At 51.7% G+C, this 26,663-nt stretch overlaps 1 long non-coding RNA gene across 3 annotated transcripts; it reads right to left on the reverse strand.

The window, feature by feature from the left end:
* Positions 1 to 1,584: 1,584 nt before the first annotated feature.
* Positions 1,585 to 26,663, reverse strand: LOC108527497 (uncharacterized). Of its 3 annotated transcripts, none has more exons than XR_001884828.1 (5): positions 26,618 to 26,663; positions 22,810 to 23,063; positions 16,402 to 16,542; positions 1,760 to 1,855; positions 1,585 to 1,669 (listed from the first exon to the last, which is right to left on the reverse strand). It is a non-coding gene; the product is annotated as an uncharacterized LOC108527497 (long non-coding RNA). The 3 variants fall into 3 exon arrangements; XR_001884829.1 differs by lacking the exon at positions 26,618 to 26,663 and adding an exon at positions 26,259 to 26,312; XR_001884830.1 differs by lacking the exons at positions 22,810 to 23,063; positions 26,618 to 26,663 and adding an exon at positions 17,174 to 17,221.

Genomic DNA, 26,663 nt, shown 5'->3' on the forward strand with positions numbered 1-26,663 from the left:
TATGATCAATACAGGTAAATTATGAATCAGCCTCTCTCTCTTTTTCTCCCAATCTTCTTCTGTCTTTCTCTCAAATGGCCTTCAAATGGGAAAAATATTGTTTTAATAACACAAAGTCCACAACAGGCCTCCCTAATACATCTCCTTGGAGGGAGGATTAGCAGGTAATCGTACTCTCAACTACAGGCACAGCTCCCGTGGGGGCAATACCAGCAGCTCCCAGGGTGCATCGTAGTCTTCCTTCTGCAATGTTTCCTCTCCTATCAGAAGGCTGACAGGTTTCAGCTGCTGTGAAATGCTGATCCACATCCCTGCCTGGCTCTAGGGCTGTCCAGGTAAGATACACCTGTGGGATTCTCACACTTCCCGGAGCTCATGCCCCATGGAAGAGAGTCAGTTCCAGCCGGGGTAGGGAGCAGGATTCTAGGAGCTGCCCACTCACAGCCAGAGCTGCCTGGGGAGGTGACAGTCAGCACGTCCCATCCCTGGCTTCCTTTGTTCCAGACTGCCCCTTCCAGGTTCCATGTGAGTTCATAGATGGAATAGTTGAGCCCAAACTCCCCAGGCCCTGATCTCAGGAAGATGCTTTTCTTACACCCACTGAACACACAAACACCTTCCCCTCCATTTCCCCTTTCTAAGGGGGATGTTTTAAATGTAACCCCCAAACCATAAGACCCTGTGGGCCCCAAGATCAGACAAACGTCTCCAGGACCCGGAATGGAGAGGCAGAGGGAAGCCTCCTGGCCAGGAGGGGCTCTGATCCGGACAGGACCCAGAATGGAGAGGCAGAGGGAAGCCTCCTGGCCGGGACTCTGGTCCGGACAGGCTGTGGGCTCCTTTAGGGAGTCGGCCCCCGAGGATCATGAGACCTGTGGGCAGCTTCGGGAGTTGGCCCCCAAGGGCTACAGGAGCGCCACCAGCCTAGGGCGAGCTGAGAACACAGAAGACCCTCAACGCCACCTGCAGCCCTGAAAATGCTACGTAAACCTTCACAGGACACCATGTCACACCGACATTTAAAATCCGATGCGGTGCTGTATGAAAATGCTAAATAAACCTTCACAGGACACTGTGTCACACCGACATTTAAAATCCGATGCGATGCTGTATGAAAATGCTAAGTAAACCTTCACAGGACACTGTGTCACACCGACATTTAAAATCTGATGCGGTGCTGTGGTGCAGAGTGACCCTGCCCCTCGCGCTGCTGGTGTGGGTGTGGCCACTCTGGAGAGTGACACGGCAGACACCGGCCATCCTGATGCGTGGTCCTGTCTCCGGCCACGTGCCCAGGCGGGCACCCTGGAAACTCACATGTGTACACTGAGACACACCAGCGGGATTACAGCAGCTTTGTTTATAGTAGCAAAAATAAAAATGAAGTATTTGAAACTAGCCAAATACCTACCAGGAAGAAAACTACTAAATTAATGTAGAAAATACATATAATTAAATATATATATTTAATTAAATTAAATTAAATATAAATTAAAACACATATAATTAAATTTCCCTTTGAGGGAAATTTGTTTTTTGAGACTTACCCATGTGAGTGTATGAAGCTGTACTTTATTCATTTTAGGTTTTGTTATTGAGAGTTAAAACCAAAAAAGCAATTCTCTGCATGGTTTATAGACACACTCGTGTACGGCAGAAGCGTAAGAATCTGCAAAGGAAAGACAGACACCAAATTCAAGGTAGGAGTTACATCTGGTTGAAAAAACTGAAGCAGAAGCAGAGAAGGCTTCAACTCTACCTGAATACAGCACTTCCTCAGAACACACCTCTGACACTGTCACGCTGTCACTGCTGACGGCTTCATCAGGGTACGCGAGTGTCTAAACACATCAAACTGCAGACGTTAAAAACAGGCAGGTTTGTGTCTATCAACCATACCTCAAGAAAGCTGTTAAAATTGTATCTGAAGGAAATGTGGCCAGATGTAAATGTGTGCTGGGGAAGGTCGTTGGTACGAGGCATCTGTTAGGATTCTCCCTGCTCCCTCCCAGAGGCCCCGCCCTGAAAGAGCTCCGGAGGCCACAGCATCTCATCAGTCACGCCCATAAAGCAGGGAAGGGGGCTGCACGGTGGACGGCCGCTGTCTGGCTGCTCAGCATCTCTGCACCCGGAGATTCTCTCCCACTCCCCCCAGCTCCCCACTGAGCAGATTCCCCATCACTGGGTCTGAGCCAGTTGAGCCGCTCCCTTCTGGCCCCCGTGATGGTCGGGCAGTGGCATCGTCAGGGTAGGTGAGATGCAGTGAGGCTCAGGCTGAGGAAGCGTGACAGGCTCTTGTACCTCCTGCTTGGGACAAGGAAAGGGTGGCCGGAGGCCGCAGGGGCCACCTTGTTCTGATAGTGGGCACAGTGCAGTGGATCCGAGCCGAGAGGGGGCTTCCAGAGGCGCCACGTCAGCCCTGACCAACCCATGCCTGCTGGGTTAGAGAACCCGTGAATCGCCTTTGCATATCATGAAGCTTGGGTCAGATTTGCTGTCACTTGCCATCAATACTGTCCTGACTGATGCACACAGAAAGAGGAGAAAGCAGGGAGGAAATGGACTGAACGCCAACACCCTCACCAGGATCGCAAGGAAGAGAAGCCCGTGCCGGCCCTGGCAGAGGCAGGGGCCTGGTTGCCCACCTCCAGGAGAGCCCTGCCTGGAAGCTGCATTTAACTCCTCCGTGAAGGTGAAGCGAGAGCCCTCAGGGAGAACAGAGCTCTTGCCCCAGTTGGAAGCTGTGCCAGTTACAGAAAAAGAGCTTGCTTTGGGGACCAAGTTCAGGAACAGATGAGAAGACACGAGAAGCAACGGCAATGGGCAATGTGGCCACAAGATCAGGGTGAAACGGCAGGAAGCCGGCAGGTCCCCACCCACAGCAGCCTCAGGACAGGGCCCTGAAGAGGGCGGGACGGTGCAGGGGTCTCAGAGCACCTCCCTGCCGCTGCTGCAGTCCTGCTCCACCCCTCAGACATCGGAGCCCATCTGGATCCTGAACAAGCAGCCGCAAAGGAGGCTGGTGCTGTCAGAGGCGGAAAGTAAGCCCGTCTGGGGGCAGCTCACAGGGCCCAGTGTTCCTGGCCAGAGCTTTTTCCAACGTGCAATGCACCAGCAGCCCCCGCTCAGCTCCGCTCCTGTGAGCCCCTTCTCTCCGGGTCATTTGTCTTTCCTGGTCTGACAAAGGAGGGTCCTGTGCAGAGCCCAGGACCTGGAAGTTTTCAGATCAGAGCTCACCCTGCAGGGTTATGAAAGACGTGATTTCTGAAGCACCAGGAGGAGATCGCAACATAAACCATTTCATCCGAAAAGTGAGACGAATATAAGAGCTTAGAAGGATCCTGTCTTAAAACAAGTTTGAGTTCTTGTAAATCCGAGCCTCAATCCATTGTCCCCAAAAAGAAAATGTCTATTCCTCCTCCAAACAGTCACCTATTAGCTGAAAAATATTAAGAGAACTCCAGGAAATCCAAAACCCATAGCTGTTACCAACACTGCCTGACTTGTTTACACGATGATTTTCAATGGAAGTGGTCTGTTTAAACATAAATGCCCAAATTATATTCCAAATTGAATAAGGTAAGAAAAAAACAAAGTCTACAGTGTCTGGAGTTGACAGCAAACAAGGGGGAGTGGGTGGATCCGGACACTGTTCGGAAGGCCCAGCGCAGCCTGGCCCTGCTGGGGCACGGACCTGAGGGACCTGAGCACACCCAGGCTGTTCCTATTTAGAGTTGGGGACTTTGGTCATGTAGTGGGTCACCAAAGGCCACAGGCGTGGGGAGCACTGTCCAGCAAGAACAGATAGTGGTTCCTGCACAAACTCAGAGCATCGGCAGCCAACGGGTGATGTGAACACTTGGGACAAGTGGGGCACCCCACTTTTCAGAGGGACAGGACAGACCTAGGGGCAGAGAAGCACCTCCCTGGGTCACACCTGGGGCAGCAGCAGCCTCAAGTGACCAGACTCGAGTCCCACTTCTCCAGGCTCTCAGCTCTGGGCAGAGCCCCGCACTCATACCTCCCATGCTGTCCCCAACCTGGAGCAGGCATTGTCCACACTGACCCCAACACCCAGAGGGTTTCAGCCTACGCAGGTGCGGCACACTGACTGTGGTGTTCACAGACATGATCCAAGCAGAGAGGCTCAGTGCCCATAGATACCAGGGGATAAACAAACGGTCAGACAGATGGCAGGGCAGGAATGCCAGCTCTGAGATGCAGGGGAATAGAGTAAACCCCAGCAATAAAAAGTGTGGGTTATAAAAGACCCAAGGTTGGGAGGCAAAGAGGATCCTAACACGCGGCTTCCCCCTGCCACCTGTCACCTGCCCTGGGCTCAGCGCACACAGGCCCCCTGTTGCTGTGAAGACGCTGGTCTAAGTGGACAGGGGAAGTCCAGGGCTGCTGCTTCATTTGAACCCCTCCACAGAGGCCTCATGACCGTCCTCACGTCTCAACAGTTGGAGCAAAATGCACAGAGGAAAGGGGTCAAACCCCAAAACAATGCACAGTTTTCTCGCCTCCTCCTCACTGTCAACTCCTCACCAGCCCAGCCCTCCCATGCTGGCTCCTCACCTTCTGCACCGTCCCCACGGCGGTGAGGTCTCCTACGGATCTGGAAGAGACATGGACATTTGCTGTTGGTGGGCTGTAGAATGTGGGCGCTATCGAATTTGGTGCCTCATTTGTAATTTTCAGTTTATTATCCTCATAGCTTTACTTTGAGGGATGGCAGAACAGTGCTGTGTCCCTTTAGAGGGGCTCCTGGGCTCTGCACCAAGACCCACTGCAATGAGAGAGACCCGATGCGGTGAGTAAGACCCAGTCCAGTGAGTACAGACCTGCTGCCGTTAATGAGTGAGACCCGCCGCAGTGAGTGAGACCCGGGACAGCAACACCCAGTGCAGTGCAGTAAGACCCAACTCAGTGAGCAAGACACAGTGCCCTGTGTGAGGCTACAGGGGCGAGCCCTGCTGCCCCGTACCTCTCCAGGAGCCAACCTCAAGGGGCCAGAAAGCGCCTGGCTCATGCTGCACCATGTCAAATGACATGGATTTAAATCACAAACATGTTTTTACTAATAAGAAAAAATAAGGAGGTGGGGGACCTTCTTGGTGACAAGATACAATTCGCAGTGGCTGTAGCATGCATGGATCTCTCAGCAATAACTCTGCGTTTCATAATTGTACAAAAATAACTGTGAGGATAAAAACCGTATCTACAATATAATTACTCTTCTACAAAATGTCCGTACGCTTGTAACTAAGCGGTCCAGCGTCTAGAAAGCTGTGTGCCTCTCCTTGCTTCTCTTGTGAATGACACTGATCTCGTACAACTGCTGTCAGTGGACAGTCACTGTCAGGGGCGTCTGCAGTGAATCCACCTTCTGGTGTCTTAAAACAAGAAACTCCGCCAGCTGATTGAGAGTGCCTGTGTTCAGGAGGCTGGGGACTGAGGACGGGGAGCAGGTGGGGTCCAGGGACATGTTGGAGGTAATGTGACCAGGCTGGTGAGGCATGGACCTTGAAGGCAGTAAAGGAAAGGGGCCTGAAGGACGGAGCCTCTGGATCCACGCAAGTTGGGGGACTGTGGGCCCCTCCTTAGGGAGGACACAGGAAGGTCTAGATGGAGACCGGCTGTTGACTCCTGGCCTTGCTGAATTTGCACTGCCCGTGAACCATCCACAGAGGCTTCTAGTAGCCACTGGATTCAGAGTCTAGAGCTAAATTAGAGGGGAATATTCTAGAGATATCATCTGGGGTTCACCAGCATATGGACAGCACTGAAAGCCCAGGGAATGGGTGAGATAAGTTAGGAAAATAAATATGGTGACACGAGAAGGTGGCCCAGGACGAGCCTTTGGGAGCACCCAACACCCAGGCAGAGGAGATGTCATCTGGAAAGAAAACCGAGACAAAAGAGCCTGAGACATAGAAAACAGCCAGGGAGTGGGCAGACACCGAAACCAAGAGAAGAGGGTGCTGAAAGAGGAGGGGTCACCACTAGCATCTGACGCTGTGAGAGGCCGTGGCACACGCCGGAGGAGGTCCTGGAGATGAGCGCGTCACTGGCGGCTGAGCAAGAAGAACGCGTGGGCCGCGGGCGTGGGAGGGGCCACACAGTGGGCTGAGGGTGTGGGCTGAGGGTGTAGGAGGGGCCGCACGGTGGGATGAGCTTGTGGGCTGAGGGTGTGGGAGGGGCCGCATGGTGGGCTGAGGGCTGGTGGGGCTGAGGATTAGGAAGCTCTAGGATAGAGCAGTTGACAGTGAGGAGAAGATGAGAAAACAGAAACAGAGACGACCTCCGACAGGTCAGCTGTGCAAGGAAAGAAGGGGACAGTCACTGGAAGGTGGGAGACTGGGGAATGCTTTCTTACAGGTCTGCAGCAGTTGCCGGGGCGGGGGGGGTGGCAGAATGCACTGGAAAGGGAGGGGCAACTGCTGTCAAGGATGAGGATTCGGACTCCAGCAACAAGGGCACCCCAGAAGCCTGTGGGACCAGGAGAGTGTCCCCTCAGCTGCAGCCTGCTCTTACCGTGCAAACACAAGTCTGGTGTTGACAAATCCGTTGATTTTTCAAGAATAACTAAGACTCCTGCATCTTTGTTTGATTAGGACTAGAAAAGCACACCTGCTAGGAAGCACGCACCACGACAGTTCTGACGAAGAGGAAGGGGGTGGACGCGAGATTCTGAGTGGATGGAATGAGGTGATGCCACAAGGCACAAGGTGCAGGCGCAGTCACCAGCAGCTCTCGGCCCTGCTGTCACGGGATCAGGGTGCTGTGGGCTGCAGGGGCCACCACCCCACTCCACATTCCCGCCCCTCTCCTGCAAGTGTCTTCCCAAAGAGAACTGAATATTGTTTCTCTGAATCATTGAAAATAGTTATTAAATGTCTTCATAGGCCAAAGAGCTCTTGTTAACAGTAAGCGGACTCATCACTCACCTGCACTAGCTGGTCCAGGCAGCAGCACTTCTGCCTCTGGGCCTCCGGGAGCCTGCCTGGCAGAAAACCCAGAGGCTTCCGACTCTAACCTGCCCACCAGGACACACCCTCTTCCTGCCACAGGGAATGTTTCCTTCTTGACACTAATGGCCTCCTGGAAAACTGGAGGACAAGATGATCGTAGATCAGAAATGAATCAAGAGCTATCAGACACGTGCTTTAGCGGATGACCTCCCCCGTGAGGGCACAAGGTCAAGCACAAGGCTTGCTTCAACTCTGCAGAGCAAGTCCGGGTCTGTTCATGGACTCAGCCTCGTGTGTTGTACAAAGACAGTGAAGGGAAGCACAGCCCAGCAGTCCGGCGCTGAGGCGTAAATGTGCTCCGCTCCTCTCAAGCAGATGCAAGTGGGTTTGGGTTTGAGAGCCTGGGCTCGCTGATCTGCCCTCAGTCAGATGGTCTGAAGTGAAGAAAATGAAGAAAAACACAACTTTGGCTCCTCTGGCCTCTCTCTCCAGCCGTGGCCGCCGGCGTGCGCTGCGTGGTCTCCCTGTCTGTCTGCACGCACTTCTGAGGCCGCTGTGGGCCTGGGTGCATGTGCGGCACTGATGCGTGCATTCTTCTGCTTTGATGAAGACAGGGAGAAAGACACATTCTCCATGGTTCTTAGAAAAGAAAATGAAAAGCCTCTCGTCCTTTGAGCGAGGCTTCTGGGTCTACGGGCATCTGAGATCACCTGCTTTGTCCCCAGCCCTCCTTCCGTTGAAACTCTAAGACACCATGTTATTTGACTTTCCATGCTTTTTTCCTTCAGTTCCATGAGCTTCCAATAACTGACTCCAATCAGCTGAGCCTGTTCCTGTTGCCTTCAAACAAAGGATGCTGATGGGTCTGGCACTGACCTAAATTTTTGAAACTGAAAAAGTCTCACTACTTCTCTAATGAAGGTCCCTGCTCCTGGAGGGTGATAAGTGAGTAAGGAGCCCAGCAGAGAAGTCCAACAAGCAATCGCTTGTAACCCTAAATGCACTACTGTGCCTGCCACTACTGTTTAAAAAAAAGAAAACAATAATAGAATTATTCTTGTCTAATATGTAAGTATATCACTCAAAAGCAAGGGGAGAACAAGTTCTTCTGAAGGGACACGACACTGTTCTGCCATCCCTCAAAATAAAACTCTGAGGATAATAAACTGAAAATTCCAAATGAGGCACCAAATTCGATAGCCCCCACATTCTACAGCCCACCAACAGCAAACGTCCATGTCTCTTTCCAGATCCGTAGGCGACCTCACCCCCATGGGGACAGCACGGAAGGTGAGGAGCCAGCATGGGAGGGCTGGGCTGGTGAGGGGGTGGTCTCTGGAGAGAGTTTCTCCAGAGTTCCACCAGCACCGCCAGAGGGAATGGAGGAGATGGAGCAGCACGTGAGCAGTGCCCTGGAAGGTGCATCTGTGGAGACGCAGAAAGAGGGTGGATTCCAGGGAAATTCTAGAGGCAAAATCACAGGATAGTGAGAATTTACTGAGGGACTTCATCAAAATGAAAAACTTTTGCTCTGCAAACACCCACATGGAGAAGAGGAAAAGATAAGGCACAGACTGGAATAGCAGTTTTACAAACCACATATGTAACAAAGGACTGGCATCCAGAATATGCACTACAACCTCTCAAATCTCAATTGTTAAAAGTACAAACAATCCAATGAGAAAACAGACACGAGCAGACATCTCACCAAAGACGACAAGCAGATGTCAAAGAAGCCCACAGAAAGGTATCCAGCATCACCAGCCATCGGGAACATGCACATTAAAACCACCGTGAGGCACGACCCTGCACCAGTCAGAAAGGCTAAAATCACAAACAGAAACAATCCCAATGCTGGTGAGGATACGGAGGAGCTAGACCACGCACACTGTTGATGGGAGGCTGAAATGCTGTAGCTGCCCTGGAAAACAGGCTGCCAGTTTCTTATAAAACTAAACATAAGACAATCATATGGTCCAGCAACTGCCCTCTTAGACAACTGTCCCAGAAAAAAAAAAAAAAAAACCTCACACACACACACACAAATGCTTACACAAAAACATGAATGAATGCTGTCAGCAGCTTTAATGGCACTGCACTTTTGCAAAATATTATCTGAGGGGAAACTGGGTGGTGTGCGTGGGCTGTCTCTGTACTGTGTCTGTCTGTGCTGTGCCTCTCTACTGTGTCTGTCCCTGTACTGTGTCTGTCTGTCTCTGTACTATGTCTGTCTCTCTCTGTACTGTGCCTGTCTCTGTACTCTATCTGTCCCTGTACTGTGCCTGTCTCTGTACTATGTCTGTCTCTCTCTGTACTGTGTCTGTCTCTGTACTCTATCTATCTCTGTACTGTGCCTGTCTCTGTACTGTGCCTGTCTCTCTACTGTGTCTGTCCCTGTACTGTGCCTGTCTCTGTACTATGTCTGTCTCTCTCTGTACTGTGTCTCTCTGTCTCTGTACTGTGCCTGTCTCTGCGCTGTGCCTGTCTCTATACAGTGTCTGTCTCTGCACTGTGCCTGTCTGTCTCTGTACTGTGCCTGTCTCTGCACTGTCTATCTGTCTCTGTACTGTGCCTATCTCTGCACTGTGTCTGTCTGTCTCTGTACTGTGCCTGTCTCTGTACTGTGTCTGTCTCTGCACTGTACCTGTCTCTGTACTGTGCCTGTCTCTGTACTGTGCCTGTCTCTGTACCATGCCTGTCTCTGTACTGTGTCTGTCTGTCTCTGTACTGTGCCTGTCTCTGCACTGTGTCTGTCTCTCTCTGTACTTCGCCTGTCTCTGCACTGTGCCTGTCTCCCTCTGTACTGTGCCTGTCTCTGTACTGTGCCTGTCTCTGTACTGTGCCTGTCTCTGTACTGTGCCTGTCTCTGTACTGTGCCTGTCTCTGTACTGTGCCTGTCTCTGTACTGTGCCTGTCTCTGTACTGTGCCTGTCTCTGTACTGTGCCTGTCTCTGTACTGTGCCTGTCTCTGTACTGTGCCTGTCTCTGTACTGTGCCTGTCTCTGTACTGTGCCTGTCTCTGTACTGTGCCTGTCTCTGTACTGTGCCTGTCTCTGTACTGTGCCTGTCTCTGTACTGTGCCTATCTCTGCACTGTGCCTGTCTCTGTGCTATGCCTGTCTCTGTACTGTGCCTGTCTCTGTACTGTCCCTGTCTCTGCACTGTGCCTATCTCTGCACTGTGTCTGTCTCTGTACTGTGCCTGTCTCTATATTATGTCTGTCTCTGTACTGTGCCTGTCTCTACTGTGTGTGTCTCTGAACTGTGCCTGTCTCCCTCTGTACTGTGCCTGTCTCTGTACTATGTCTGTCTCTCTCTGTACTTCGCCTGTCTCTGCACTGTGCCTGTCTCCCTCTGTACTGTGCCTGTCTCTGTACTGTGCCTGTCTCTGTACTGTGTCTGTCTCTGTACTGTGCCTGTCTCTATATTATGTCTGTCTCTGTACTGTGCCTGTCTCTACTGTGTGTGTCTCTGAACTGTGCCTGTCTCCCTCTGTACTGTGCCTGTCTCTGTACTATGTCTGTCTCTCTCTGTACTTCGCCTGTCTCTGCACTGTGCCTGTCTCCCTCTGTACTGTGCCTGTCTCTGTACTGTGCCTGTCTCTGTACTGTGTCTGTCTCTGTACTGTGCCTGTCTCTATATTATGTCTGTCTCTGTACTGTGCCTGTCTCTACTGTGTGTGTCTCTGAACTGTGCCTGTCTCCCTCTGTACTGTGCCTGTCTCTGTACTATGTCTGTCTCTCTCTGTACTTCGCCTGTCTCTGCACTGTGCCTGTCTCCCTCTGTACTGTGCCTGTCTCCGTACTGTGCCTGTCTCTGTACTGTGTCTGTCTCTGTACTGTGCCTGTCTCTATATTATGTCTGTCTCTGTCTCTGTACTGTGCCTGTCTCTGTACTGTGCCTGTCTCTGCACTGTGTCTGTCTCTCTCCGTACTGTGTCTGTCTCTGTACCGTGTCTTACAGCAGCATGTGAATCTCCGACTATTACAGTAAAATGTTAGAAACAGGCACTCTTCATTTTGCATGATTCTGATATACACTAGTGTCAGTGCCAGGGTTGAGATAATTAACACCGGTCCCCCAACCACGTGGCTGAAACTTAATTTACCACGGCACATTAAATGTAATTAAGTGCACAGAATACAGAGTGTGCTGCTGGGTTTAGCCCACACATCGCTACGTAAAGAACCAACGCAATGATGACGGGTGACGAATCCCATCACTTCATCCGATGTCCCTCAGTGGAGGCCTCGCTGCACCTGCTACTTGGTTCACACCCATGAGGCCAAGCGTGTACTTCAGCTGCCCTCTTATCTCTTACTGAAACGAAGCAGAAAAAAGATCAAAATAAGCCCAAGACAAAAGGAAAGAAGAGCCAAAAACCAATGAAATTGTAAACAGAAAAACAATAGAGAAAATCAATAAAACAGAAAGTTTGTTCTTTTCCCCCAGCTCTATTGAGATACAATTAACAAATAAAAATTGTATGTATTTATGGTTTGTAACATAATGTTTTGACAGAACTTGATATGAATGTATTTAATTTGTGAGAAAAAAAGTTGATTCTTTGAAAAGATCACTGAATCTGACAAATTCTAGAAAGACTGAAAAAAACACTGAAGAAACAATTTGCCACTATCAGGAATAAAGCCGGGAGCATCACTAAGGACCCTGCAGACATCAGAAGGGTAATCAAAGGACGCTCATCAACAACTCTCCACACAAATTTTACAACTACATGAAACGGGCCAGTTTCTTGAAAAGCACAAATTACCGTAATTCAACCCAACGTGAACGAGATCATTGATTATTTCTAGACCTAATAAAGAAGTTGAATTTGTAATTAAAAATTGTTGAAAAAGAAATTTACAGGAAAGATTATTCCACTGGAGTCTCCTACCAAAGGTTTAAATAGGAATTAACACTAATTTAAAACAATGTTTCCAGGAACGAGAAGGTAAAGAAACACTTTCCAAATCATTTCAGGAGGCTGGTAAGACCAGACAGTCGGTAATAGACAAAGACAATAGAGAAAATAAAACAAAGGCCAACAACCTTCAGGAACATGGAGACAAAGTATTAGCAAATAGAACTCATCAATACCAGGGCACCGTGACGGGGGAGGGAGAGTATTTAAGGGAAGTAAGAGCAGCTCCGCGTTTGAAAATCAATCAGTGTAACCCATCACGCTGTTAGAGAAGCGACACCATTTTCAGTTCAGCTCCATCTGGAGACTAACAAGGCAGCTCCTCACCCATCACAGTCCACGGTCCTAAGATGCTCGCAGTTGAGGAAACCACCTAAAAATACCTCCAAGGACACCCTCCTCCAACAGTGAAGAGTCCAGACCTCCTGGTGCCCATAACAACATACGCTTTCCAGATAATGACAGTTACACTTTGATGTACTCACACGCTAAAATGTCAAGGGTAGTTTCTTTAAATCAATAGAATAATAAATTTGGTTGTGCAGTCTGCTCACCATCACGTAGCCACAGCTTACTCTTTACAAAGACAAGACCCCATACAAGAAAAACTCAAAAGAAAGACGGTGCGTTCCTCTGCTTGCTTTCTGAGGGTGTCCTCCTCTACAATGAAGGAGTTTCTAAGAAGCCTGCTCCTTTCACTTCTTTCACTGGCCTGGAATTCCTTCCTGCACAAGATCCAGGAGCCCTCTCTTTGGGTCTGCCCTTTTCGGGTAACAACACTAGGAGATTAAAGAATGAGGATATGATCATACCAACTGATTCAGAAAAAGACCCAGGAGTGGTGTTAGGAACTGTGTCCTCTCCAACTTCGCATGTTGAAACCTAACCTGCAAGGTGATGGTTTTAGGAGGTGGGGCCTTTGGAGATGAATATGATGGCAGCAGTGACTTTCTGGAACAGAAGCACCTGTGGGAGCAACAGTGGTGGTGGTGGGACCCCTGTGTCCTGTGTCCTCTGAGCACCATTCCCACCCTTGCATGGCCAGGCAGGACCTGCCCCCAGGCCCAGCGCCTCCACTGCTCTGGACCCTGGCCCCGCCTCACCACTCTCGCCCACCCTACTATGAGGAGGAGGCCTACAGTCCCCAGAGTCCACCCCTGGGAGCCCCCCAGAGCCTACGACCCTGGGGACCACTGCAATGGGGACCAGGCCGAGTCACCCTCCCGCAGGCGAGCAGCATGGTCAGGCACTGAGGGGCCAGCAGAGAGAGTCCCCAAGGCAAAGCTGGGCTCAGAGTGGTGCTGCGCTTGCACACACAGCGTGCCGGGGCTGGGCCCAGGGCGTGGAGCTGGGGCTGCACTTTGGGGGCCTGGAGTGGGAAGTGGGAGCGGCACCCACGTCAGGGACCCAGCCAGTGGCATGGCCACAATGCTCACCCCTGCATCTTGGGAGGCGGCTCTGTGCGGGCCACCCAGGGCTGTTTCCCAGGGGTCCAACCCACATCAGGGGGGCTGCCGAGCCAGATGCCCCCAAAAGGCTGGGCCCAGGGCCCATGATCCACTCCTGAAGATGCCCCTTCCCAGGCAGAACCACAAATCACACAAGGGGGAGCCCCTGGCCACCCCTGAGCACTGGGGCCATAGGAAGAGCTCACGGCCACATGTTTCTGCCCTGAACCAAAGAGAACCTGGAGCTACCACCCCAGGCCTCAAGGGAGCACAGTCGGGGCTGCACGCTCCACAGAGCCAGCAAAGCCGGGGACAAACGGGGAGGCCCTGGGTGCAGCTGCAGCTGTCCTGCCACCACCACAGACCCAGGCATTTCTGCACTCGCAGGGGCCTAGGTAGGTCCCCTGCCCCACTGTGGGATGGAGGTCACCTGCTCCAGCTGCTTGATTTCGCCTCACTGTCAGCACCTGGTCCGATCTCAGAGCAAGGTAGGCGCTGAGCTGGGCACTGTCACAGCGGAGCTAGGTGTGCACATGCTAGGGGCAGCACTGACACACCAGCCCCCTGCTGCCCTGGACCCCTCCAAACTTTGGGTGCCGACAAGAGCAGCAGGGAAGCCAAGTTGGGGGCTGCTTGGCCCTGGCTTGCACATGCTCCTTGACGTCAGCAGCCTGGGTACCATGGACAGTGACAGGAGGCAGAAGGCTCCTGGGAGGAAGGGGCCCCTGGTGAGGGCCTGAAGGCTGGGCGCCAGGCTGCCAGTCCCACGGACCCGAGTGGGAACTTGTGGTGCCTTTTCCAGGCCAGCCCATGGCTGCCCATGGACTGACTGGTACACACTTGCTCCTCTCTCTGAGGCCCATAAAAGCCCCAGGCTCAGCCAGAGCAGAGCAAGCAAAGGGACAACCAGCTGCAGAGAGGAGCTACCTCTCTGCTGACAGCTGAACACTCATCGGGACACCCTGGCTGTGGAAAGGAGCTGCCTGTGTGGGTCTCTTCTGAGCTGTTCTATTGCTCATTAATCCTCCTCTTTGTCTCGCTCACCCTCCACTTGTCTGCATACCTCATTCTTCCCGGTCACAGAACAGGAACTCAGGACCCGCTGAAAGGCGAGGCTAAAAGAGCTGTAACACACACAGGGCTAAAACATGCCCCTTGCTTGCCACGTTGCAGGCAAAGAGGAGAGAAAAGCTGCAGCCCTCAGGGACCCCAACCTGGGAGCTCCCCACATCAGGGCTATGACGCCCTCTTTGGGGCCCTGTGGTTCTTGGTGTCTCCAAGCTTCCAGTCACCACCACATTCCCCCGTGCCAGCCAGGGAAGCTGCCTGTGGTGTGCCTGGTCCAGCCGCAGCTTCACAGAGAGCCAGCCCCCATGCCGGCACCTGAAGCTGCCCACCCCGCAGCAGCAGCCGACATGTCTGACTGCACAGTGGCCAGACCCCACACTCACTCACACACCCCTCACTGCTCCATGCCTGACTCAGAAGTCTCCCTTAGAGGCATGGGATCCAGGCCGGGAGTGTGAGCCAAGTGCCGTCTGCCAGGCTGAGTGGGTGGAACGAGCCCAACAGACCCCAAAACAACTCAGGCAAAGGCACTATCAGCCACAGGCTTCTGGCCAGAAAAGTGACACCCCAAAGATCTCATGACAATTAGATCATGAGCACTGAGCCCTCATGATGGGATGAACAATCTCATGAAAGAAGCATCATAAAGCTCCTCGTCCCTTCCTCCTCGGGAGGACATAGCGAGATGGCACCGTCTATGACCCCAGAAGGGTGGGCCCTCACCAGATACCAAAGCCCTTCATCTTGGACTCTCCAGCCTCCAGAACAGTGAAAAATAAGTGCTTGGCATTTAAGTCATCCAGGCTACGGTATTTTTGTTATATTAGCCCAAACTATTCCAGGCTATGGTATTTTTGTTATATTAGCCCAAACTGACAAAATGAATATAATGGAATGGAACAGAACGAAACGGGATGGGACAGAACAGGATGGAAGGGAAAAGAACGGAATGGAATGGAAACGACCGTTGCAGCATACTTCTTTAACATCACTTCTATCCGTGGCATATGTTGGGATTCTCTTTAACAACTATCTCGGTAAGATCACAACCTTAAAGTCAACAAGCATTTCGTGAACATGTTTGGCTCTGTGAGTTGCTTTTTCAATAAGTGCAACAATAGTCACACGATTTCTGTGAGTATAATTAATCAAGCAGGAAGAAACTTTTTAATTTTTATTTATTTATTTTTTTAGAGACAGGGTCTCACTCTGTCACCCAGGCTAGAGTGTGGTGGTGACACCACAGCTCACTGCAGCCCCGAACTCCTGGACTCATGTGGCCCTCCTGCCTCAGCCTCTCAAATATCTGGGACTACAGGTGAGCACCACCACACTTGGCTAATTTCATCTTTAGTATAGATGGGGTCTCACTATGCTGCCCAGGCTGGTTCTGAACTCCTGGACTCAAGTAATCCTCCTGCCTCAGCCTCCCAAAGTGCTGGGATTACAGGCGTGAGCCACCCTGCCCGTCCAGCCCAGAAGGAAACTCTTCTAAAGTGAGTAGGTCGTGCACATCCACATTACCAGTAACTCGGTCATTCTCATTCATGGGAAAATTAAAATTCCACGTAGAAAAGAAGTGGAGTTATGATGCAGCAGAGCAAACCTAAGCTCTCACACGCATTTCTCTAGGGAAAAGGCGTTGCTTCACTCACCATCAGTGAGTACACAAAAAAACTGAGAATTAAACTATTTACTCCCACTTCCCAAAAAAGCCTCTCTCCTCGAAACACACGCTCTCTATTCAGAGGAACATTCCCAGTTGCTGCACAAACCATATGAAAGCTTCAGTCTGGCTTCAGATGCTTTTTACTGAATGCCAATACCCTGAGACCAGCCCTTATCACCAATTGTGGGGCTTCTGTGCCACAGATCAAGAAGATGAAAGGCCTCCTGCGGAAGAAGAACAACAGTGCAGGCCAGCAGCACCACCATCAAAAATTCTTTATAAGATCACATGGAAAACCAGCTCAAAGAGAAACTCACCCACTTGTGCGTGAGATGGCTGGCGATGAGGGAAGCACCTCATAAATTCTGGAAGAGCTGGTTGGTGGCGATTCCTTCAGGGAAATACGGTAACTGGTTGCAAGCACTACATAGCTGCTCCAATTCACTGCCTCAGCAATCCTTGGAAATAAAAGGCAAATTATTACAAAATGGCAAAGGAGGGCACTCAGCTAGAAACTGGGTTTGGAATTTAATATTAAAGTTCAAATTATTGAGAGTGATCTCTCTTGGGTGAAACGTTCAGTGCTGTTATTGAATACCTACTCCACTTAAGCCTCTATTCTGGCACCTGCAGGGGATACCAAGAGGCTGAAATATAATACTTGACCACAAATAACAGACACTCTAAGTTGAGGCCCAGCAGGAAGGCACAGGCGGCTGTCAGGGAACAGAAAGGGTCAAAGCAACGGGGAACAGAATCTAAGCAAAGGAGCAGGCTTCCAGAAAGCACACAGGGACACCCCACGGAGAGAGCACTGGAGCCCCTTGGCCATTGGTTCACTGGGGGACTGGACTCAGCCAGGACAGTAGCAGAGTCCAGAGCCCCTGAACAGACAAAGCCCCTCATCCAGCCCACAGCCAGGCTGTTTAGCAAACACTCCTAATGATTAAATATTGTAAAACCATCCTTTGGAGTTACCCAAGCCAATATAAAGTAAGCTAATGAGTTGTCTGGATTCAGGAAGGTGTCCTTACACTCCACCCCCAGGGCAGATTCACATGCTTAAAATGTACATTCCCAGGCTCTCACATTCTCCTTCTGTAGGTCCGGAGGGGGCTGGACTCTGCACTATTTTCCCAGGTGCTTCTGATGACAGCATACTGAGGACACACTTTGAGAAATGCTAGCCCAGAGCCACTCCTGCAGGAATAGGTAGGACAACTTGTGGTCACATCTGCAGGCATCAGCCGGTTCCTGAGGGCTGGAAAGTGAGCACTGAGGTGTCACAGTGGGTGTGTCACAGGGAGGACCCTGGAGGAGGGGATGAGAGAGGCAAGACGGGCCTCGCCTGGGGAGATGAGCTGCCGCCAAAACCAATTCAGGTGAAGCAAGCCAGCTTATGTTACCCGATGGGCTCCTGCAGGAGATGTGAGCACTGACACTTGCTATATAAACTTAGAACAGAAGGGCCGTGGAGTACCAGATTGTCTCACCATACCTTGGAAAAGCAGGTTCAGACCAAGTTGACCCCAGCTGACACTAGGAATCCCATTCTGTCCCCACTGATTCCAGAGACACTCGAAGGAGCTGCTGCTTCTCAATTCCTACCCTGATAGTCACACAACATGAACTTGGCTCCCAAGTTCCCAGGAAATGTTTACCGGATCCTGAGCACACACCATGACCAAACATACCTGCCGTGATTCTAACCAATGCCTTTTCTGTAAAATGTGGCTTTGCATGAAGAATCGATTACGAAAATGGAGAGACTGATCTCAGCCAATGATGTGTGAGGCGCCTGTGTCAGGGTTGGGGTAAGGAAATCTAACCAATAGCCATTTTTTCTCAATTAGTCTCCTCCCCTCTCTCTACCTGCCCCTGCCCCCTGCACACCTGGGGCTCAGATGATGCTGAAGACAGTTCCTCCCTGCTGGGAGGAGGAGCCCTGGACAATCATCTTGGGCTCACTTTTGCAGGCTGCTGCCTGGAGACACACACATAACCGTGTTGACCACTTCAGTCAAGCCCAGAACAACAGGACTGCCCTGAATAACAACTACAAAAGACTGAAAATCACACTTGCTTCAGAATCACAACAGCTGGATGCACTGAATGCATGAAAACAAATTTAAAGGTTTTGTCCACATCCCACTGAAGCAAACAAAAAGAACAGCAGCATTTATTATCCGTGTGGTGTTTACCGTGGGTCAGGCTCTGTGCTCCAACGACCAGATGACGCAGGGGATGTCTGCACCACTTTCTCAGGTCAGGAGGGGGCCACAGAAGAGTCACACGGCCCAGTTACCAGGAGCATGCGGCTCCACGGCCTCTACACTTGGGTACTTGGGACCGAAGGGTTCAATCAGGACCGGATCCCAGCTCCAGTCCAACCTTGGAAGCCAAGTGTTGGGAAGGAAGAATCAGAGGAAAGACGGAGCCGGGGCCCCTGGGTCACTGCAGGAGGACACCCCGCTGAGGGGCCGGTCTCCTTTCTCCTGCAGCTGCCAACACCAGGGAGAAGCGTTTTCTGCACTGACTCCTCTGCTCCCACGTGGACATCCCTAGCATTTCTGTCTCCACCCGCTTCGCACACACCCCGCCCCCGCCAGATACCTGCAACCCACACAGGGTCCAGGGGCACCACCCTGGCTTTGGCTGTGGCTGTTGCACTCGCCTGTCCCGCCTTGGCCCCGAGTCCCACCAGCCCGGCTCGCTCTGTCCCCGCCTCACTCCTAGGCTCTGCCAGCCCTGCCCTCTCCCACCACGCACAGCTCAGGGGCCTGTGGCTTGCACAGCCATACCTTCTAGGACACAGACTTCCGGAAGATTCTTTCCCGGCCAACACTGCCCCACCCTTCCGGTGGGAGCCCCCAAGTGTACAAACAGGAGAGGAGCTTCCTTATGATTGGCTGAGCCATCCAGCCAATCCCACTCCCCTTGGCTAGTGATTGGTCCAGGGATGGTCATATGACTCAGCTAAGCCCAATGAGATGCCAGGGGCTATCTGCTAGGGGAACCATGAGAACGATTTACCCTGGTAAGGAGGAAGGCCCGGCCCACCGCTTTTTCTTCTGCTGGCCATTGTGGGTTGGGGCAGGTGCTGGGGGGCAGGTGCTGGGGGCCTGCAGCTGGGTGGAAACGGTGTGGCTTTACCTGGGACTGAGACAATTCCCGCGAGGTGATGCTTCCAGTGCTAAAACCATAATTTCAGACAGACCTGCAAATGGGCCCCGGGCAGGAGGCAGAGCCTGGTAGCAAGCGAGACCCTGCCCCACCCCCGAGGACTGGATTCAGGCCTCCCTGGAGTCACCTGCCTCTGGGCTTCTTGTCAGGCAGAGTGAGCCAATGACCTAAGCCTGTTTTAAGCATATTGTCCCGTTACTTGCAGCCAGAAGCATCTAAGACCTTATGACTTATGATCTAATGATCCCCTTGTCACAGGTGTTAAAACAGGTTTGCAGAGATAAATAACTTGACCAAGGATACAGACCTGGGAGTGATGGAGCTGGGAGTTAAACCCAAGGCTGACTCCAGAACCACTGGACTCCCGCAGCTCCATGCACAGCCCTTCGCAGCACTTCTCAGTGTCCTGCCTTTGCCCTCAACCCTGAACTTCCTGAGCCTCTTCAAAGCAGAAAGTGGTGCTTGGTCGTCCTGAACCCCCAGAACCTAGCACGTTCTATGTCTAAATGAATGAATGAAACCTGAGCAGTCTAACTAGCTTCCCTGGCCTCATGGAGGTTTATGGGTGCCTCCCACCACTCTGGGCCTATTGAACGCATGGTTCGTCGTGTGTTTCTTTGGATCCATCTTCAGCAAGGAAAACAGGAGAGAAAACCCGTAAAAAGGGTTCATTTATGTGGCAGACACTGATCTATGCCTTTTATACTTAGGGACCCATTTGATCATCCCAATAGGCAGATGACATTTGGGATTGGAACGCATCTAGACTGGGCTAGGAATGGTGCAGGGAATATGCTCCCCTGGGAATGTCAGTGTTAATAGAACTCTCTCCTGAGTCCCCCAATAATCGAATGTCACCTTCACCAAGTGCAGGGACTGAACTGCGTGCATTATTGAGTAGCAGAAGCTTCCTGAAATGCTGCATTGCGAAGAGGGCACTGAGGCTCTGTGTCCTTGAGCCGAGATGTCCTAATGACAAGGGTTTGCTGTGACAGTTACACAAACCAGAAACAATGGCACCTCTTCCCAATGTTATTAAAACAGTAAACTATCAGGAAAGGATTTGAGGCTTTCCATAACACAAATACAAGTGACATCTTGGTCACAAAGTGACAATTCTCCAAATGCTAGGCAATAAAATACAGTAGATTGATATCCGTTTTTCTTTTAAGGACACTATATTTTGTTCTTATGTCACTTCTGTGAAAGGAAATGAAATCTGTTTTTCTCAGTGGAAGCTGGAAAATGAGAATGTCAAAGGCTATAATGGACACATGCTGCTTCTCCCTGCCAGAGGCTGGTCCCTCTCTGAGGAGTCCCCTTTCCTCCACATCTTTGGGATGAGCCTGACTGCAGGACCATGTCAGAGGTGGATTTTGAACCAGGCTTACACCAACCAGCATCTACATTTCATCCCACCCCTTTCTCCCCAGTCAAGGTGACTGGCTCATGGAAGACACACAGGCAGTTACTGACAAAGCTGGACCCCCAAAAGATGGGGTCTTTCCCTGTTAGTGTTGGGTGTCACTAACCCAATAGATGAAACTGAAAGTGTCAAGTAGTGCAGGTGTTATTCGATGGCCATGGAATTGACAAACGGAAGCATCACTCACAAGTCAACTTCTTGACAAGTGAGGAATGAGGGGGTTAAAATATAGGGTTTCTCTAATGAAGGGGTTGGACATTAAAAGCCAGAGGAAGGCCGGGCGCGGTGGCTCACGCCTGTAATCCCAGCACTTTGGGAGGCTGAGGTGGGCGGATCACGAGGTCAGAAGTTCGAGACCAGCCTGGCCAACATAGTGAAACCCCATCTCTACTAAAAATACAAAATAAATAAATAAATAAATAGCCGACTGTGGTGGCACACGCCTATAGTCCCAGCTACTCGGGAGGCCAAGATGGGAAAATCACTTGAACCCAGGAGGCAGAGGTTTCAGTGAGCCAAGACCATGCCATTGCACTCCAGCCTAGGTAACAGAGTGAGACTCCATCTCAAAAAAAAAAAAAAAAAGCGAGAAGAGGAATATTCAAGTCTTTTCCAAAAATGGGCAGGGAACTTCCCAGAATGAGAGTGCCACCTTCTTTTTGTGCTTTTATGGTTTCTTCTGGTCACTATCATGGCGATTGTCAACTGTCATGATACTGGTGGGCATATCATTGAGCATGGAAATGAGATGATAATGAAGCCTGAGGTCTTTTTGAAGTTGTTTAGCCGGCTATCTTTGTTCTAACCAGTCTCAGCTGGTCTGGTTACAAAGGTAAATTTTTATCGATGGTGTCCTGTTTCTTAAAGATAAGCAGAGTTAGGGCAGGGTGGAAATTCATCTACATCACATGTAGCATTACACCATGTAACAGACCACTTTAGCCAGTAAAGCTCAGGCCCAGCCCTTCGTGGCAGCGATTGGAGAAGCTCTCTATGTCCTGCTGAGGCTGCTGAGAAGCAAGGATAGAAGCCAGGGCACCTAGCAGGCATCTCAGCTCCACAGAGATCCCCGCCCCCACCCAACATAGTACTGCTTACAGGAAGGAAGGAGAATTCTCTGGTGATGTCATTTGAGCCCTTGGAGGAAGCCGTGCCAAAAGCAACCTCTTCTTTTTTCACCTAAGTCATTTTTCAGATAGGTTTTCTGTCACTAGAAACCAAGAGTCGTGATTCAAGGTCAAGAGAGGGACTCAAGGTCAGAACCTGAGCAAGGGCGAGCCAGGTCTGGAGCCCCGGCCTCCTTCCACCTCCCGGCCTGAACTCCCCCTGTTGTCTGGATGTCAGAATAGCAGGCTTTTTGGCAGGTTAATGCATGTGGAAATTAATAAGCAGTATCAGGGTTTTTAAAATATATGCATTTATCGCTGGTAAAATTAAAATGGAACTGTTGGAGCAAAGAGGCCAAATTAACAGAACCACAGCTGCATTGAGTCCTGGGCTGCTCTGCTGGGGCCTGGTATACAGCCTCCCATTGTATTTTCATAGACCCCACAGCAGGGTCGGACAGCCTCCTCACTGCCATTGGGGGAACTGAAACCTGGAGAACCGACAACTGAATTCCCAAGTCCCATCGCTCTTCCTGGCAGGACAAGGATTTGAACCCAGGGCCACCTGCCCCAGGCCACTGCTAGGAACAGCCATTGGTACTGAATAGGAAAAGGCGTCCTTTGGGCTCTCCAAGGACCCATCAGAGGGTCTGGAGTTCAGGAGGCTCCAGGTAGGTGTTTGTGGATCAAACGAGGTAATAACCCTAGAATGTTTGCCACCCAGAGCCTTCCATCATCATCTGTCACACACACCCTGAGACCCTGCCACCCCCAGGAGAATATTCATCCCAGCGTCTCAGGTGGGTTGTCGGTTTCTCCATTAGGGAACAGGTGTTCCAGTAAAATGACTGTTTAATGAAGTTCATTAGGACACAGCTCTTGCCTGCAGTCCTGATGGCTGTGACAGGAGAGCGGGGAGATGAGAAATGCTGGGAAAAGGGGGTGGATACCAGGGTGCCCCCCAGGAATGTAGCCAGCAGACATGCCCCAGCCCTTCATCCCTCACTGACCAGCAGCAGCTGTGAAGTACATGGTAACCTCATCCAGAGGTAGGGCCATCCCTGGATGTTGAACTCATCCAAAGCTCTGTTATCATAATGCTGGGTCCGGTCCTGCTCAGTTCCCATCACAAGATTGACATCAGGATCCCCATAGGCATGAGACGCTTTCCCTCTTGTGTCACAGGTGCTCAGGGTCCCATTGGCATAGACTCTCAGACCCGTCTTGGATGTCCACATGGCCTGTACATGAATCCAGTAGGAGCCTGGGAAATCACAAAGATCACCATTCTGAGTGCTGTGGGAATGAGCCCATGGATACTGGTGTTTCTGCCCTTTAAGCACGTTCCCCTTTCTGAAGAGGATGGGTCACGGTTGATCTTGTTGAGTCCTAATGTAGGTCACGTTACAGGCCAGACTTTTCCCCATCCTTTGTGCACGGGAGAGACATTGCCCTTTGCCCACATCCCACAGTCTCAAAAGCAATTCAGACAGTCCTGGCTATTTTAACACAGAGGCACAAACTCTAACACCAACAAGCAAAGGTGATGATCAAAATATCTGAGAACTGGCAGGGCACAGGTACTGGCCAGTCAGGCTGAAACCAACACATCCGTGCTCCCATGCCCAGAACCTGGAACGCAGGGAGGAGGCAGAAGTCAACAAGAGGATGTGGTCTCCATGGTGACAGTGACGCTGACGAGCAGCTGAGGACCCTGGGGGCAGCCAGGGTTCAGCCCAGCTGCCGTCATCAGGGGAGAGTAAACCCTGCACACCAAGCGGTACTATTCCCAACAGAAGCTCAAAAGTTCTGATTCTTATGTGGGATTTTCTAGTTGGGAGTGTTCACCACTAATTCAAACGTATGAAATAAACAGCCAATGCATAGGTCGAGGCCGTGCAGGACAGTAAAACCCATCTCTGAGCAGCCCCTGCTCTGTGTGAGGTATGTTCGACGAGCCTTATGTGGAGGGGCCAGGAAGGGCAAGGCCAGGCTCAGCCTCGCTGGGGACTGTCCATCAGCGAGCTTGGCTGTTACTCTTCTGTCCACCCAGAGCGCTGTGCTCACCAACAGAGGAATGAATGATCATCCGACTTCCACGGCAGCTTCCACCATGAAGGACCCCCTGGGTTTTGTGAGCTTTTGTGTGCAGACCTTATCATGGACTCGCTGCTGGAAGGAACAAGGAATCTCTTTGGAAGGCACACACCATGGGCCTCTCTGCCAGTCACCCTAATCACCCAACAATTACATTGGAAATCTTGCTCAGGAATGTGGAACTTTCTAGTAATGTTGGGTGTCTGAAGAGAACTTGGGTCCTAAATAGGTCCAGGTAGAACTGCCCTTGATTCTGGAAGCAGGACCAGCAAGGATCCCTCCAGTATACGGTAAGAAAACATTGCCAAGCGGAACTGTTTTCTATGCTTCCAACTTCTGGGTGAAAAATTCAGCAAGAGCTTAGCAGAGTTCACCCCAAAATATGTTCTAGGAACCTGCCAGGTGCTGGAAATGTAGTCTGGCCTGCCAGCTCCAAGAACAGATAGATGACTCCATCCCAGGATCTCTGACACCAGGTAGCACTTAAACGCCACAGACAAGACACCACTAGCTCTGGGGATGGGGAGACAGATTGTCTCTGGCCTCGGGATCAGAGAGCAGAACAAACAAGACCCAGTCAATGAACTGTACGTTGGACAACCTGTAAGCGGTGCCACCTCCCAGCGTGGGCTGGAGAAGGCCCCCCTCAGAGCCGGCAGCTTCTGCTGGAGGCACCTCTCAGACCCCACTGGCCTTCTGTCTTGGTTCCAGGCATGACAGGGCCTCCCCCAGAGCCTCCCAGGAACACTGCATGCCCAGTCACCTCCCAGCTGCCCCACAGCTTCAGGCCTCCTGCCCCAGCCTCTGACTTCAGTCCCACAGGTGACCTGGTCCCCACTCCATGGAGAGAAGGGAGCCCAGCAGGCAGAGCTCTGCCCTCCTCACCCCAGCTCTGCACTCCTCACCTCAGCTCCGCCCTCCTCACCTCAGCTCTGCCCTCCTCACCTCCTCCCTGCCCGTCACCACATCTGCATCCGGGGCCACCAGTCCTCCTCAGGGACCTGTGCCCCAGCCCTCCACTCCCCTCCTGGGGTGGGGCCCTCCTCACCAAATCGCAGCCACCCTCCCTGTATCTTTCCCATCAGCCTTTAAAGTCTCCCACCCAGATCACTTGATCTCCTTACGGAGTAGTTCCAGTCCTGTCTGAAGGGATTCCCCGCAGGCATGTCAGATGCAACATTTCCAGGATCGAATTCATCAACTCCTGTGCACAACTGAAAGGAAACCCTTCTCTCCTTCCCTCTGACACTGAGCCCTGAAGGCCCCCTGCCCGCATTTCTCACTCTGTTAGTTGCCTTCTCTCCATCCCTGGAGCGACCCCTGGTGTGACCCAGCACCGCCTCTAATCTAGGTCACTGCCGCACCCTCCACCCCATGCTTCCGCAACATGCATGTGCCATGAGTCACAGGGAGCTCAAGCTGGGTTCTGATCCAGCACTTCTGGGTCCTGCATTTCTAACCACCCTGATGTGGCAGTGACACTGGTCCAGAGACGCCCATGGAGCAGTGAGGTTCTGACCCATCTCCTTGCCTGTGGCATTGCTCACCTCTGGGTGCGTGTGCACACACACACAAACACATATACACAGATGGCATCCCAAGGGCCCTTCTGGTGTGCACGCTGAGTCACAGCCCTCTCTGCCCCAGAGCCCCTGGTGTGTACTCAACACAGGCCCTGCTCTCTCAGAAAGCACCTCTGCTGTTACACTCAAAGTGTCCTTCCCTCCTTCCTCTGTAGGGCTGACTCCTCTGTGTCCCTGAGGCCTCCCCGATGTCACCTCTTGGAGCCTGCACTGGGCCCCACCCCCAGTATGGTCAGGTGCTCCCCACCCCGTGTCCATGATGCCATCCATCAAATTGTACTGCAGGGGCTGTATTACGCGTCTTTCACCCCAGAGAGACACTAAGCTCTGCAGGGGCAGGCGCCCAGCCCTGCAACGCCGCCTGGAGCAGAGAGGTCCTCGCTGTGCTGTTCACTGCAGAATGAGCAGAGAGGCCCTGGCTGTTCCGGTCACTGCAGAATGAGCAGAGAGGTCCTGGCCGCACTGTTCACTGCGGAATGAGCAAAAAGAATCCTCGCAGGGCATCTCTTGTCCTCACCTTCACTCTTCCTTTGGCCTGAGATCCAAAGGAAGGCCTGGGGCCAAATTCAGTCTTTCCCTGAATCCATGCACTAGGCACTGTCAGCAGGAAATAAAATGCCCATTTTCCTAATTAGCTAGCAGAAGCAGGAGCCTCCCGGTTACCCCACCTGCAGACTTCAGGCTCCAAGGCTCAGAGCAATACCCCTGATTGCAGTTGATGCTAAATGTAGTAAATTATATCATTTCAGATGAGTCACACTTCATCCCACTAAGCTTACTTGAAGTAAGCAGGTCGTTATGAAGTACTTCTGATAAAGGAAAATAGATACACGTGAAGCCGCTGCGTGCTTGCTCCCATTTGGGTCACAATTATTCACTCATTCAGCAATGCATTTTGAGCACCTGCTGTGTGCCGGGAAGGCAGCGGCGAGCAGACCAGATGAGGTGTCTGTCTGGGGAGGTCCACCTGCCAGTGGGGGTGGGAGACAACACCGTTGGATGATGTGTTGCCCCCTCCAATGCCCGCCACATCCATCCTGCCACGGTGCTGCCTCCCCACCCCTTCCTCGCCCTTAAGTCAGGGCCCTGTCAACGGTACCACCCCCCCACTCTCACAGCTGCCCCCTAGAAAACACACCGTGGGCATCGTCAGGAGTGTGGCTGCCATGAAGGGAGGACCCCAC

The sequence above is a fragment of the Rhinopithecus bieti genome, unplaced genomic scaffold (assembly GCF_001698545.2).
Source record: "Rhinopithecus bieti isolate Rb0 unplaced genomic scaffold, ASM169854v2 scaffold_4907, whole genome shotgun sequence".
Lineage (NCBI taxonomy): Eukaryota > Metazoa > Chordata > Mammalia > Primates > Cercopithecidae > Rhinopithecus > Rhinopithecus bieti.